The sequence below is a fragment of the Ascaphus truei genome (assembly GCF_040206685.1).
Source record: "Ascaphus truei isolate aAscTru1 chromosome 23 unlocalized genomic scaffold, aAscTru1.hap1 SUPER_23_unloc_1, whole genome shotgun sequence".
Taxonomy (NCBI): Eukaryota; Metazoa; Chordata; class Amphibia; order Anura; family Ascaphidae; genus Ascaphus; species Ascaphus truei.
In genome coordinates, this window is record NW_027453862.1 from 622,364 (window position 1) to 635,605 (window position 13,242).

At 41.5% G+C, this 13,242-nt stretch overlaps 1 non-coding gene across 1 annotated transcript; it reads left to right on the forward strand.

Moving 5' to 3' along the window:
- The first annotated feature begins 10,440 nt into the window (after nucleotides 1-10,440).
- Nucleotides 10,441-10,522, forward strand: TRNAS-GCU (transfer RNA serine (anticodon GCU)). The gene has a single exon. It is a non-coding gene; the product is annotated as a tRNA-Ser (tRNA).
- Nucleotides 10,523-13,242: the final 2,720 nt, after the last annotated feature.

Consider the following 13,242-nt stretch of genomic DNA (forward strand, 5'->3'; position numbering starts at 1 on the left):
TGTGGAAAAGCTACAAAGTAACTGGCACTACCAAGGATCTCAATCACTACAGATGCCTGCGGAACGTGTGCACAAGGCAAACAAGGCATGCAAAAGCACAATATTACTCTGACAATCTCCTCCAGAATACATCAAACCCAGCTAATTTCTGGAAGGTTATCAACAATATATTCCAGCCTCCTAACCATCAACAACCAAGTAATATCACTAAGGGGGATATTACTCTGACAAACCCCACTGACATTGCAAATGCATTCAATGATTACTTTGTGGGGTGTGCCACTAACCTATTAGCGAAACGCAGCACAAACCCCAAACCTGAATCTCATCCTGGGAGTACCCCTATAGTCCCACCCCCTCCCAACACTGCCCACAATTTTCAATTTAGCCCAGTATCTGAAGAGGAGATTACACAAGCGCTCCTCAAACTAAAACTAAGCAGCCAATGTGGACCCGACTTACTACAATCTAGGTTCCTACGACTTGGTGCCCCAGCCATTGCCAAACCAATTGCGTCCATAGTCAACTCTATCCTGTCTGCAGGCCATATCCCTAAGACCTGGAAAACTGCCAGAGTTGTCCCAATCTTCAAAAGTGGGGACAAAAACACTGTCTCAAACTACAGGCCAATCTCACTTCTCCCAATTCTATCCAAAGTTATGGAAAAATGTGTCCACTCCCAATTAAGCGAGTTCTACACCAAGACAAATTTCCCTAGCCAATTCCAGTCTGGGTTTCGTCCCAAACACTCCACCGTAACTACCCTGCTAAAAGTTTGCAATGAAATCCAGTGTGGAATGGAACGGGGACAACTCACTGGTGCAGTATTCCTAGATTTTGCAAAGGCTTTTGACACAGTTGATCATGCTATCCTGCTTAACAAACTCCAGAGCTCTGGAATAGGGAAACATGCTTTAAACTGGTTTCAGTCCTACCTATCAGGAAGATCCCAACATGTGTCCATCTCAGGCTCTAACTCCAACCCCCTGGATATCACCTGTGGTGTCCCGCAAGGCTCTGTTCTGGGGCCCCTACTCTTCTCAGTGTTCATTAATGATCTTCCCACAGCTTGTAAGGAAGCCTCAATACACATGTATGCAGATGACACAATCCTGTATGCACACAGCCATTGCCTCTCTGACCTTCAACACATACTTCAGTCTGACTTTTTGAGACTCGAAAACTGGATTTCCCAAAACAAACTGTTTTTAAACACTGACAAGACTGTAACAATGGTATTTGGGACCAAGACTAAATTTGTAAAGCTTCCAGTGACTGAGCTCCTGATTAGAACCAACGCTAAAACCACCCTAACACCTGTCACTAGTTTTAAATACCTGGGCTTATGGTTTGACTCCCACTTAACATTCGGGATGCACATTGATACCCTGACAACCAAGACCTATGCCAAACTAGGGGTACTTTACAGGAACAAATCCTCCCTAAGTCTCCTGGTCAGAAAGCGTATTGCACAGCAGATGCTAATGCCAATTATTGACTATGGAGACATAGTATATGGCTCGGCTCCTCAAACCCACCTTAGCAAACTTGACACCCTCTACAATTCAATTTGTCGTTTTGTTCTCCAATGCAACTACAACACACATCACTGCGAAATGCTCAACGAACTAGATTGGTCATCACTAGAGTCTAGGCGCAAAGTTCACCTTTCCTGTCTCACCCTCAAATACTTTCTGGGCAAGCTACCCAGCTACCTGAACAAGCTCCTCACCCCTACCACATGCAGTACCTATCACCTGAGATCAGACTCCAAAAGACTATTCATGGTCCCAAGACTCAACAAAGTATCCGGACGTTCCTCCTTCTCCTTCCGTGCACCCCAAAACTGGAACAACCTACCAGAGACTCTCATATCCACCACCAGCTTAAGTTCTTTCAAATCTAAGGCTGTCTCACACTTTAATCTGGTCTGTAACTGTTTCATAAGCTCATAATATATATTTTCTTTAACTGTGCATGCAATGTCTTGTATATAAATGTATACCTTGTTCATTTATGTAACTGTATTTGTAACCATGTATTATTTGTTTTACTCTGTGCCCAGGACATACTTGAAAACGAGAGGTAACTCTCAATGTATTACTTCCTGGTAAAATATTTTATAAATAAATAAATAAATAAATACCGGGACCAGGGACAAAAACCGGGACATAACCGGGATGGAGCTAAAATCGGGACAGGGCAGAAAAAAACGGGACTGTCCCGGCAAAACCGGGACGAATGGTCACCCTACTTACAGACTATTCACTTGAGTGGACCATAAAGTGTCTTATAGAGGGAACTCTAAGGTGTCTTAAGATGCATTAAGATATATTATGTATGTAAATCTTTATTTATATAGCGCTTTATAAGAGAGGCAATACAGTACAGAGAATTATAGTACAATAAGTGCAACAAACAAAATCAGACAATAGGAAAGGAAATCCCTGGCCTGCAGAGCTTACAGTCTTAATGCTAGATCCATGGAACTCTGTTGTGTTTACGCTAATAACGGGACATTCCTGAAATTGGTACCTGACCCTGTGTGGTAGGCAGAGACACAGGGGCAGTGCCTGCCAATATCATAAAGAGCAGTGCACTTCCTATTTAGTAGAAGTGTGTGTCAGAGTTAAGAGTTCAGTCCAGAGTTAGAGTCTGCTGAGTCTGTCACCTGGCTGGCCCAGGGTGACAGAGAGAGCCTATATCAATTGGCCGTTGGAGAAGGGGAGCCATCAGCCTCTGAGTAGAGCTGATGCAACCTCAGTTAGGGAGGTGGACCATTTCCTCTCACCCGGTTTAGGGGGCGAGGGAAGAGCTAGCCCCACCCTGGGTGCCCTTGACCTGGGGTGGTGGCAGGGACACAGAGACCATCCTGAGGGAGAGCAGTCCTGTGTGGAGGAAGACACCCTGTACCTGATTGACAGTCTTGTTGCTGCTATTCTGCTGCTGTGAATAAAGAGCTGCGGCTGCTTTTAAAGATATACAGTGTGAGACTGGAATCTCTCATCCCCGAGGGGGGGGGGACTCTCTGGAAGGATTCCACCCGTATTCCTGGGGCTCAGAGATGGAGGCGCTGCACCATTACATACATAGTTATATAGTTACATAGTAGATGAGGTTGAAAAAAGACGTACGTCCATCAAGTTCAACCTATGCCAAATTCAGACAACAGATACTTTATTCTATATCTATACTTATTATTGATCCAGAGGAAGGCAAACAAAAAACCCCATTAAGGGGAAAAATTAATTCCTTCCTGACTCCAAGAATTGGCAATCGGATTAATCCCTGGATCAACATCCTTCCCATATATACTTATTTGGTATATCCCTGTATACCTTTCCCATCTAAAAAGATGTCCAACCTTTTTTTGAACAAATCTATTGTATCTGCCATCACAGTCTCCATGGGTAATGAATTCCACATTTTAACTGCCCTTACTGTAAAGAACCCTATCCTTTGTTGCTGGTGAAATTTCCTTTCCTCCAACCTTAAGGGATGGCCCCGAGTCCTTTGTACTGCCCGTGGGATGAATAGTTCTTTTGAAAGCTCCTTGTATTGTCCCTGAATATATTTGTATATAGTTATCATATCCCCTCTTAGACGCCTCTTTTCTAATGTAAATAAATCCAATATAGCTAGCCTCTCCTCATAAGTTAGAATGTCCATCCCCTTTATTAATTTGGTGGCTCTTCTCTTTTCTTAGGATTGGTGCCCAAAATTGTACTCCATATTCAAGGTGTGGTCTTACTAATGCTTTGTAAAGGGGCATAATTATGTCTACTTCCCTTCCATCCATTGCCCGTTTGATGCAAGATAAGATCTTGTTTGCCTTTGCAGCTACTGCATGACATTGGGCACTATTGCTAAGCCTGCTGTCTACAAGCACTCCTAAATCCTTCTCCATCAAGGATTCCCCCAATATATCTCCATTTAATTTGTAAGTCACCTTTTTATTCTTGCATCCCAAATGCATAACCTTACATTTATCTGTATTAAACCTCATTTGCCATTTACCTGCCCACGTTTCCAGTCTCTCCAAGTCCTTCTGAAGAGAAATTTCATCCTGCTCTGATGAGACGGAGGCATTCACCCCAGAAACCTGATCCTGTCATCCCCCATACCATCGCGGGAGACTCAGGCCCCCCTGTTGCCAGCAGGTATGCACCACACTCAGACACGTAGCCAGACCCTAGAACAGAGGAGGGGGGCCCGATCTGCGATTGGCCCAGGGAAGGGGGGCTACATTGGGAATCGATGTTATTTTTCTTCATATTAATGGGTATCCTCAAAGCTAATGATATGCCAAAATGACGTCCATTAGCAAAACTACAATTGTTTCTTCACTTTTTCTGCTTGATGAATAGGGTGACCAGATTTCGAAAATGAAAAACCGGGACACCTTAAAAAATAATTTATTAAACAAATTACATCACGTGACGCCCCCCGTTGCCATGACAACAAGACACTCTGATGCCCCTGCAGTGTTAGTGTGTATAGAGGTGGGGGCTTTGCTTGGGCCCTTCAACTCTTACAGCCAGGGCATTATTGGCCAGGAATGCCCAGTTCGGAGGGGATTACTACTTCAAAATGTATTTGATTCGTAACAACATCAAAAAACTCTAATACAATACCAATAACTAACAACCACAGACAATGATAATCTAAACCGTCAAATAAAATGTCTACGGCCCTTGTTCAAGCATGTTTGCGGTACTAACCAGATAAATCAGTGCCTGCAATCCACGACTGTATCCGCCTCTCCGTGCGTCTGAAAGCAATCCAGCGTTCCTGGTGTGTGGCTGAAGAGGTGAGGGACTCCCTCCTCTCAAACGGAAAAGAAGAGCAAAAAATAGAGTTGGAACATACCTATCATACAGGGATGAGAAAGAGAGAGACAGAGAATTAGAGAGAGACAGAGAATGAGAGAGAGACAGAGAATGAGAGAGAGACAGAGAATGAGAGAGAGAGACAGAGAATAAGAGAGAGACAGAGAATGAGAGAGAGACAGAGAATGAGAGAGAGACAGAGAATGAGAGAGAGACAGAGAATGAGAGAGAGACAGAGAATGAGAGAGAGACAGAGAATGAGAGAGAGAGACAGAGAATGAGAGAGAGACACAGAGAGAGAGAGACAGAGAATGAGAGAGAGATAGAGAGAGGGACATAGGTAGAGAGAGACACAGAGAGAGAGAGACAGACACAGAGAGAGAGAGAGAGAGACAAAAGTAATGTACTGTATAACCATTATACCGTACCCCCTAGTATTCGTGTAATCATTGTCCCACACCCCCTATTACTCACGCTTTGGCAATACTGAAATGTTCTTTTGACATGCCAATCAAGCGGATTTGATTTGAGAGACACAGAGACACACACAGAGACACAGAGAGAGACAGAGATACAGAGACACACACAGAGACACACAGAGAAACAGAGACACACAGAGAGAGACAGAGACACAGAGAGAGAGACAAAGACACAGAGAGACACACAGAGAGAGACAGAGACACACAGTGAGAGACAGAGACACACAGAGAGAGACAGAGACATAGAGAGAGAGAGAGAGACACGGGCCTATTTAGTAAGCGTCGATAAGGCTGTGTCTATAGTATTTCAGACGGAGGGAAGGCACACACGCTGCAATACACTTGCTGAAGCCTGAGCTTTTTTATGGCTTTGCAGGGTATGCAGCGGGTGCGATTGGGGGCGTGGCAATAAATATGTGGAGGCGTGGCAATAACGTTCCGGCGCGGACATCACTTCCCTACCTCACATCCCGATCCACCGGCATTTTTTCAGATGCAGCATCTGAAGCACTGTGCAGACAAGAAGAAAAATGCACACAATGCGCACCAGAGATTAAAATATAGTAAATTATTTATTAATAAAACAAGAAATAACCGAGGGGGATCCAACCCCACCTCAGTACTTTCTTCTCGTTGCTATTGCCACACTATACGTCCTGACGCCGGAAGGGAAGTTGGTACGCGACCAAGACGAGACGCCGGATTTACATGTCTGCGGCCCTTGTTCAAGCATGTTTGCGTACTTACCAGATAAATCAGTGCCTGCAATCCACGCCTGTATCCGCCTCTCCGAGCGTCTGTAAGCAATCCAGCGTTCCTGGTGTGTGGCTGAAGAGGTGAGGGACTCCCTCCTCTCAAACGGAAAAGAAGAGCAAAAAATAGAGTTGGAACATACCTATCATACAGGGATGAGAGAGAGAGACAGAGAATGAGAGAGAGACAGAGAATGAGAGAGAGACAGAGAATGAGAGAGAGACAGAGAATGAGAGACACAGAGAGAGAGACAAAGAATGAGAGAGAGACAGAGAGAGGGACATAGGGAGAGAGAGACACAGAGAGAAAGAGACAGACACACAGAGAGAGAGAGAGACAAAAGTAATGTACTGTATAACCATTATACCGTACCCCCTAGTATTCGTGTAATCATTGTCCCACACCCCCTATTACTCACGCTTTGGCAATTCTGAAATGTTCTTTTGACATGCCAATCAAGCTGATTTGATTTGAGAGACACAGAGACACACACAGAGACACAGAGAGAGACAGAGATACAGAGACACACACAGAGACACACAGAGAGAAACATAGACACACAGAGAGAGACAGAGACACAGAGAGAGAGACAGAGACACAGAGAGACACACAGAGAGAGACAGAGACACACAGAGAGAGACAGAGACACACAGAGAGACAGAGACACAGAGAGAGAGAGAGAGAGAGAGACACGGGCCTATTTAGTAAGCGTCGATAAGGCTGCGTCTATAGTATTTCAGACGGAGGGAAGGCACACACGCTGCAATACACTTGCTGAAGCCTGAGCTTTTTTATGGCTTTGCAGGGTATGCAGCGGGTGTGATTGGGGGGCGTGGCAATAAATATTTGGAGGCGTGGCAATAACGTTCCGGCGCGGACGTCACTTCCCTACCTCACATCCCGATCCACCGGCATTTTTTCAGATGCAGCATCTGAAGCACTGTGCAGACAAGAAGAAAAATGCACACAATGCGCACCAGAGATTAAAATATAGTAAATTATTTATTAATAAAACAAGAAATAACCGAGGGGGATCCAACCCCACCTCAGCACTTTCTTCTCGTTGCTATTGCCACACTATACGTCCTGACGCCGGAAGGGAAGTTGGTACACGACCAAGACGAGACACCGGATTTACAGTGGAACCACAACATACCACAGATTGCTGGAGGACCACACTGCGAGGGGCGCAGCCTATCGAGTTTCCCGGTCATCGTCCAAAGTCTGGAGCTGCGGAGTGACCACCGGATTACCACGGAGCACGAGCCTGTCTCACTGTCACACTTGCCTCTGATCCGCGTGGAGACCGACTCAGGGAAGCACCACGGGGCAGAGTCATGCGCCCACGCACTGCCAGGGCAGTGCAGGCGCAGCGGCGTGATGGCGGAGCTCCGCGAGACGCATCGCGCACGCGCACGGGTTGCTCGGCAACCAGGAAGCAGGAGAACGTGAGGGAGCTGCTGGAGCCTCCCACAGGCGGAGACTTGCTGAGTAAACCATGACGTCATCACGTCGCGACCCGCATCGCGCACGCGCGCGGGTTGCCCGGCAACCAGACCTAGCATCAGGAAAGCCTAATTGCAAGCTGTTTTTGATCAGTGTCTCTCTGATACCATTGGTGGATCAGTACACACCCCTGCAAGGTATTGGACCCTTCCCACATATATACCTGCTTCTGCCTGTCCTTGATTGCTGAGCATAAACTCCTGTTTATGCATTGTGCTCACCGCTGCTGTCTAGTTTTGTCTTGAACTTTGTCTGACCTGTTTGACCCTGCCTGTTACTTGGATTTCTACACTCTCCAGCACTTTGACCCCGGCTTCGTTACTCGACTACTCTACCTTCTATTACCCAGGACCTTGGCTACGAAACTCTACCTACCCGGACTCTCCAACCCTGGAACACGGCAAGTACCCTGACTACCCTGACCTCTCCAACCCTACGACGCGGTACGACTAGGACTACGCATTCCGGACAGGACTGCGTGGTTGTGGGTTGGTGCCTATCAATCCCCACCTCAGCCCCGCGGTCTTCCGTCCTGTTTGTGGTGAGCGCAGCGTGACACTCACACAATGCTTTTACCAAACGGATGTTTGTGAGTTTGCTATTTTTATCTTGTCCAGGAAATGAAATTGTTAAACCGAATTTACACATGGAGCGGGCGCTTTCTCTTCTTTTTTTTGTTTAGATATCTATCGAGGAGGTGGTTATTTCCCTGAAGAGAGCTGCCAGGGCTCCAGAGGACGCCCGAATTGGATCCTTTTATGATTGAGTTATAACATAGCTATTAGAGCTAGGTTTCTGGACTTTTATTGTGTTTAGGCATAGTGTTTATTATTATTTTATTACAGTTACTTTTTAGTAATTGCACTGTTATTAATTCTGGCCACTAATTCTCACTGCCATTATAATCTCTCTCTAGCCACAACCAAATTGCTATATCAGCTATATTATTTATTGGTTATACCAGGGGAGCACAAACTTTTGCAGCTCGCCCCCCTGCCTTCCCTCTGCTAGTGCTCGCGCCCCCCCCCCTTGTTTTATTCATACTGTAGATGTGCAGAGGGTCTCCGGAGCTGATCCGCTGTGGTTTTAGGTCTGGGGACCCCCTGCTCCCCGAGATAAAGGCCCCTTTAGGGGGTGTCGGTATCCCTATGCTTGGGTTAGAGGCCGCGGTCACGTGATCAGGACCTTTAAACCAAGCAGAGGGATACCGGCACCTCATAAAGGGGGCTGTATCTCGGGGAGCAGGGGGTCCCCCGACCTGGAACCAGTGCGGTTCAGCTCCGGAGACCCCCTGCACATCTACACTATAAATAAAAATGTATTTCAAATGTATTTATTTATAGTAATTTATTTATTTAGATTTATTTATTTATTTTTTGGCGCCTGCTGTGTGTGAGTTTTTTTTTATTGTGGGTAGCGGGGGTGGGTGAAGGGGGTATTAGCCCCAATGGTGGCTGTTTAGGGCTTGCTGGGGGGTAGCGGGAGGGCTTAACCCCTTCATGACCGTAGCGGTATTAACTGCTACGGCCGTGAAGGGGTTAAGTGCACCCGCAACCCCCCCGCAAGCCCTAAACTCACACCAAGGACCAAATACCCCCCTCACCCACCCCCGCTACCCACAATAAAGCGGGCACGGTGAGTTAACCCCTTCATTGCCTTAGCGGCTATCCGCTATGGTAATGAAGCAGCATTTCTGTATTTTTAATAATATTGTGCAGGAGCAGGGGGGTCCCTGAGCATTAATTTCTGGCTCAGGGAACCCCCTGCTCACTGTACAATATTATTAAAATACAGAAATTCTGCTTCGTTACCATAGCACATAGCCGCTAAGGTAAAGAACGATTCTTTATTGATGTGTGTGTTTTATTTATACTGTACATGTGCAGAGGGTCTCCGGAGCTGAACCGCTGTGGTTTTAGGTCTGGGGACCCCCTGCTCCCCGAGATACAGTCCCCATTAGGGGGTGCCTATATCCCTCTGCTCTGCTTGGTTTACAGGCCGCGATCACGTGATCGACCCTTTAAACGCAGAGGGATACCGGCACTTTATAAAGGGGGCTGTATCTCGGGGAGCAGGGGGTCCCTGGACCTTAAACCAGTGCGGTTCAGCTCCCGAGACACCCTGCACATCTACACTATAAATAAAAATGTATTTAAAATCATTTTTAATGTGCTGATGTTTGCGCAGAGAGAGAGCAGCGGATCTCTCTCTGCTGCAAACACATCTCGCCCCCCCGCCGGCCCATAGTATCATTTATGTATGTGCATATACAGTACTGTATGTGTACAGTACTGTATGTTAGGGGTTATAGGGGTTGTTGTTATACAGTATATATATACAGTATATACAGTATATATACTGCATTACAATTCATTATAGGGGACGTCTTCAAAGAGAACAGCTCGCAAGCGCCCTCATGTGTTTTTACATGGCATTGCAGTATTGCAGCCAGCCGGAATAAAATGCTTCAATCCCTGCCGGGAGAATAACGCTATACACTCTGGCAGAAAACGATCACAAACCTCAATACACCCGAGTATACCCGAATTTGCAGGACTAGCCGAGCGAGAATAAAGTGTGTCGCCACTGTATATCATATCATGACATATCATGACAAATCATATCATTTCAAATCATATCATGACATATCATATCATGACATATATCATATCATAACATATATCATATCATGACATACAGTATTAGTACAAATCATATCATGACATATCATGACATATCATATCATGACATGATTTTTTGCATTCTTTTTATAATTATATTTGAATTTTTTAATCGTTACATTAATTTTCGCATTATTTTTATTTTATTTTTTGCATTGTTTTAAAAAAAATCCTTTTTTGTTCTTTTCTATAGATGAGGTGGCCGAGAGGTTAAGGCGATGGACTGCTAATCCATTGTGCTCTGCACGCATGGGTTCAAATCCCATTCTCATCGTTGGTTTTCTCTTTGTTCATTCTATTTGTCATTCATTTTGCATTATTTTATTAAATATTTTGATATGTCATATCATGACATATCATGACAAATCATATTATATCATGACATATAATCACATATCGTGACATATCATGACATAATATCATGACATATCAAATATTATCATATCATGACATATATCATATCATGACATTTATCATATCATAACATATATCTTATCATGACATATCAAATATCATATCATATCATGACATATATCATATCATGATATATCATATCATGACATTTTATATCATGACATATATCATATCATGACATATATCATTTCATGACATATCATGACAAATCATATCATGACAAATCATATCATGACATATCATATCATGACATATCATATCATGACATATATCATATCATGACATACAGTATTAGTACAAATCATATCATGACATATCATGACATATCATATCATGACATGATTTTTTGCATTCTTTTTATAATTATATTTTAATTTTTTTATCGTTACATTAATTTTCGCATTATTTTTATTTTCTTTTTTGCATTGTTTTAAAAAAAAACTTTTAAATTTTTTTCTGTAGATGAGGTGGCTGAGAGTTTAAGGCGATTGACTGCTAATCCATTGTGCTCTGCACGCATGGTTTCAAATCCCATTCTCATCGTTGGTTTTCTCTTTTTTCATTCTATTTGTCATTCATTTTGCATTATTTTGTTAAATATTTTTATATGTCATATCATGACATATAATGACATATCATGACAAATCATATTATATCATGACATATAATCACATATCGTTACATATCATGACATAATATAATGACATATCAAATATCATATCATATCATGACATATATCATATCATGACATATCATGACAAATCATATCATGACATATCATGACATATCATATCATGACATGATTTTTTGCATTATTTTTATCATTATATTTGCATTTTTATTTTGTTACATTACTTTTGCATTTTTTTTCTTTTTTGCATTGTTTTAAAAAAAATCCTTTTTTATTTTGTTCTATAGATGAGGTGGCCGAGATGTTAAGACGATGGATTGCTAATCCATTGTGCTCTGCATGCATGGGTTCAAATCCCTTTCTCATCGTTGGTATTCTCTTTGTTCATTCTATTTGTCATTCATTTTACATTATTTTGTTAAATATTTTGATATGTCATATCATTACATATCATGACAAATCATATTATATCATGACATATAATCACATATCGTGACATATCATGACATAATATCATCATATCAAATATTATCATATCATGACATATATCATATCATGACATTTATCATATCATAACATATATCATATCATGACATATCAAATATCATATCATGACATATATCATATCATGACATATCATATCATGACATATCATGACAAATCATATCATGACAAATCATATCATGACATATCATATCATTACATATATTATATCATGACATATATCATATCATGACATACAGTATTAGTACAAATCATATCATGACATATCATGACATATCATATCATGACATGATTTTTTGCATTCTTTTTATAATTATATTTGAATTTTTTTATCGTTACATTAATTTTCGCATTATTTTAATTTAATTTTTTGCATTGTTTTAAAAAAAATCCTTTTTTATTCTTTTCTATAGATGAGGTGGCCAAGAGGTTAAGGCGATGGACTGCTAATCCATTGTGCTCTGCATGCATGGGTTCAAATCCCATTCTCATCGTTGGTTTTCTCTTTGTTCATTCTATTTGTCATTCATTTTGCATTATTTTATTAAATATTTTGATATGTCATATCATGACATATCATGACAAATCGTATTATAGCATGACATATAATCACATATCGTGACATATCATGACATAATATCATGACATATCAAATATTATCATATCATGACATATATCATATCATGACATTTATCATATCATAACATATATCTTATCATGACATATCAAATATCATATCATATCATGACATATATCATATCATGATATATCATATCATGACATATTATATCATGACATATATCATATCATGACATATATCATTTCATGACATATCATGACAAATCATATCATGACAAATCATATCATGACATATCATATCATGACATATATCATATCATGACATATATCATATCATGACATATATCAAATCATGACATATATCATATCATGACATACAGTATTAGTACAAATCATATCATGACATATCATGACATATCATATCATGACATGATTTTTTACATTCTTTTTATAATTATATTTTAATTTTTTTATCGTTACATTAATTTTCGCATTATTTTTATTTTATTTTTTGCATTGTTTTAAAAAAAAACTTTAAATTTTTTTTTCTGTAGATGAGGTGGCCGAGAGGTTAAGGCGATTGACTGCTAATCCATTGTGCTCTGCACTCATGGTTTCAAATCCCATTCTCATCGTTGGTTTTCTCTTTTTTCATTCTATTTGTCATTCATTTTGCATTATTTTGTTAAATATTTTTATATGTCATATCATGACATATCATGACATATCATGACATATCATGACATATCATGACATATCATGACATATCATGACTTATCATGACTTATCATGACATATCATGACTTATCATGACTTATCATGACTTATCATGACTTATCATGACATATCATGACATATCATGACAT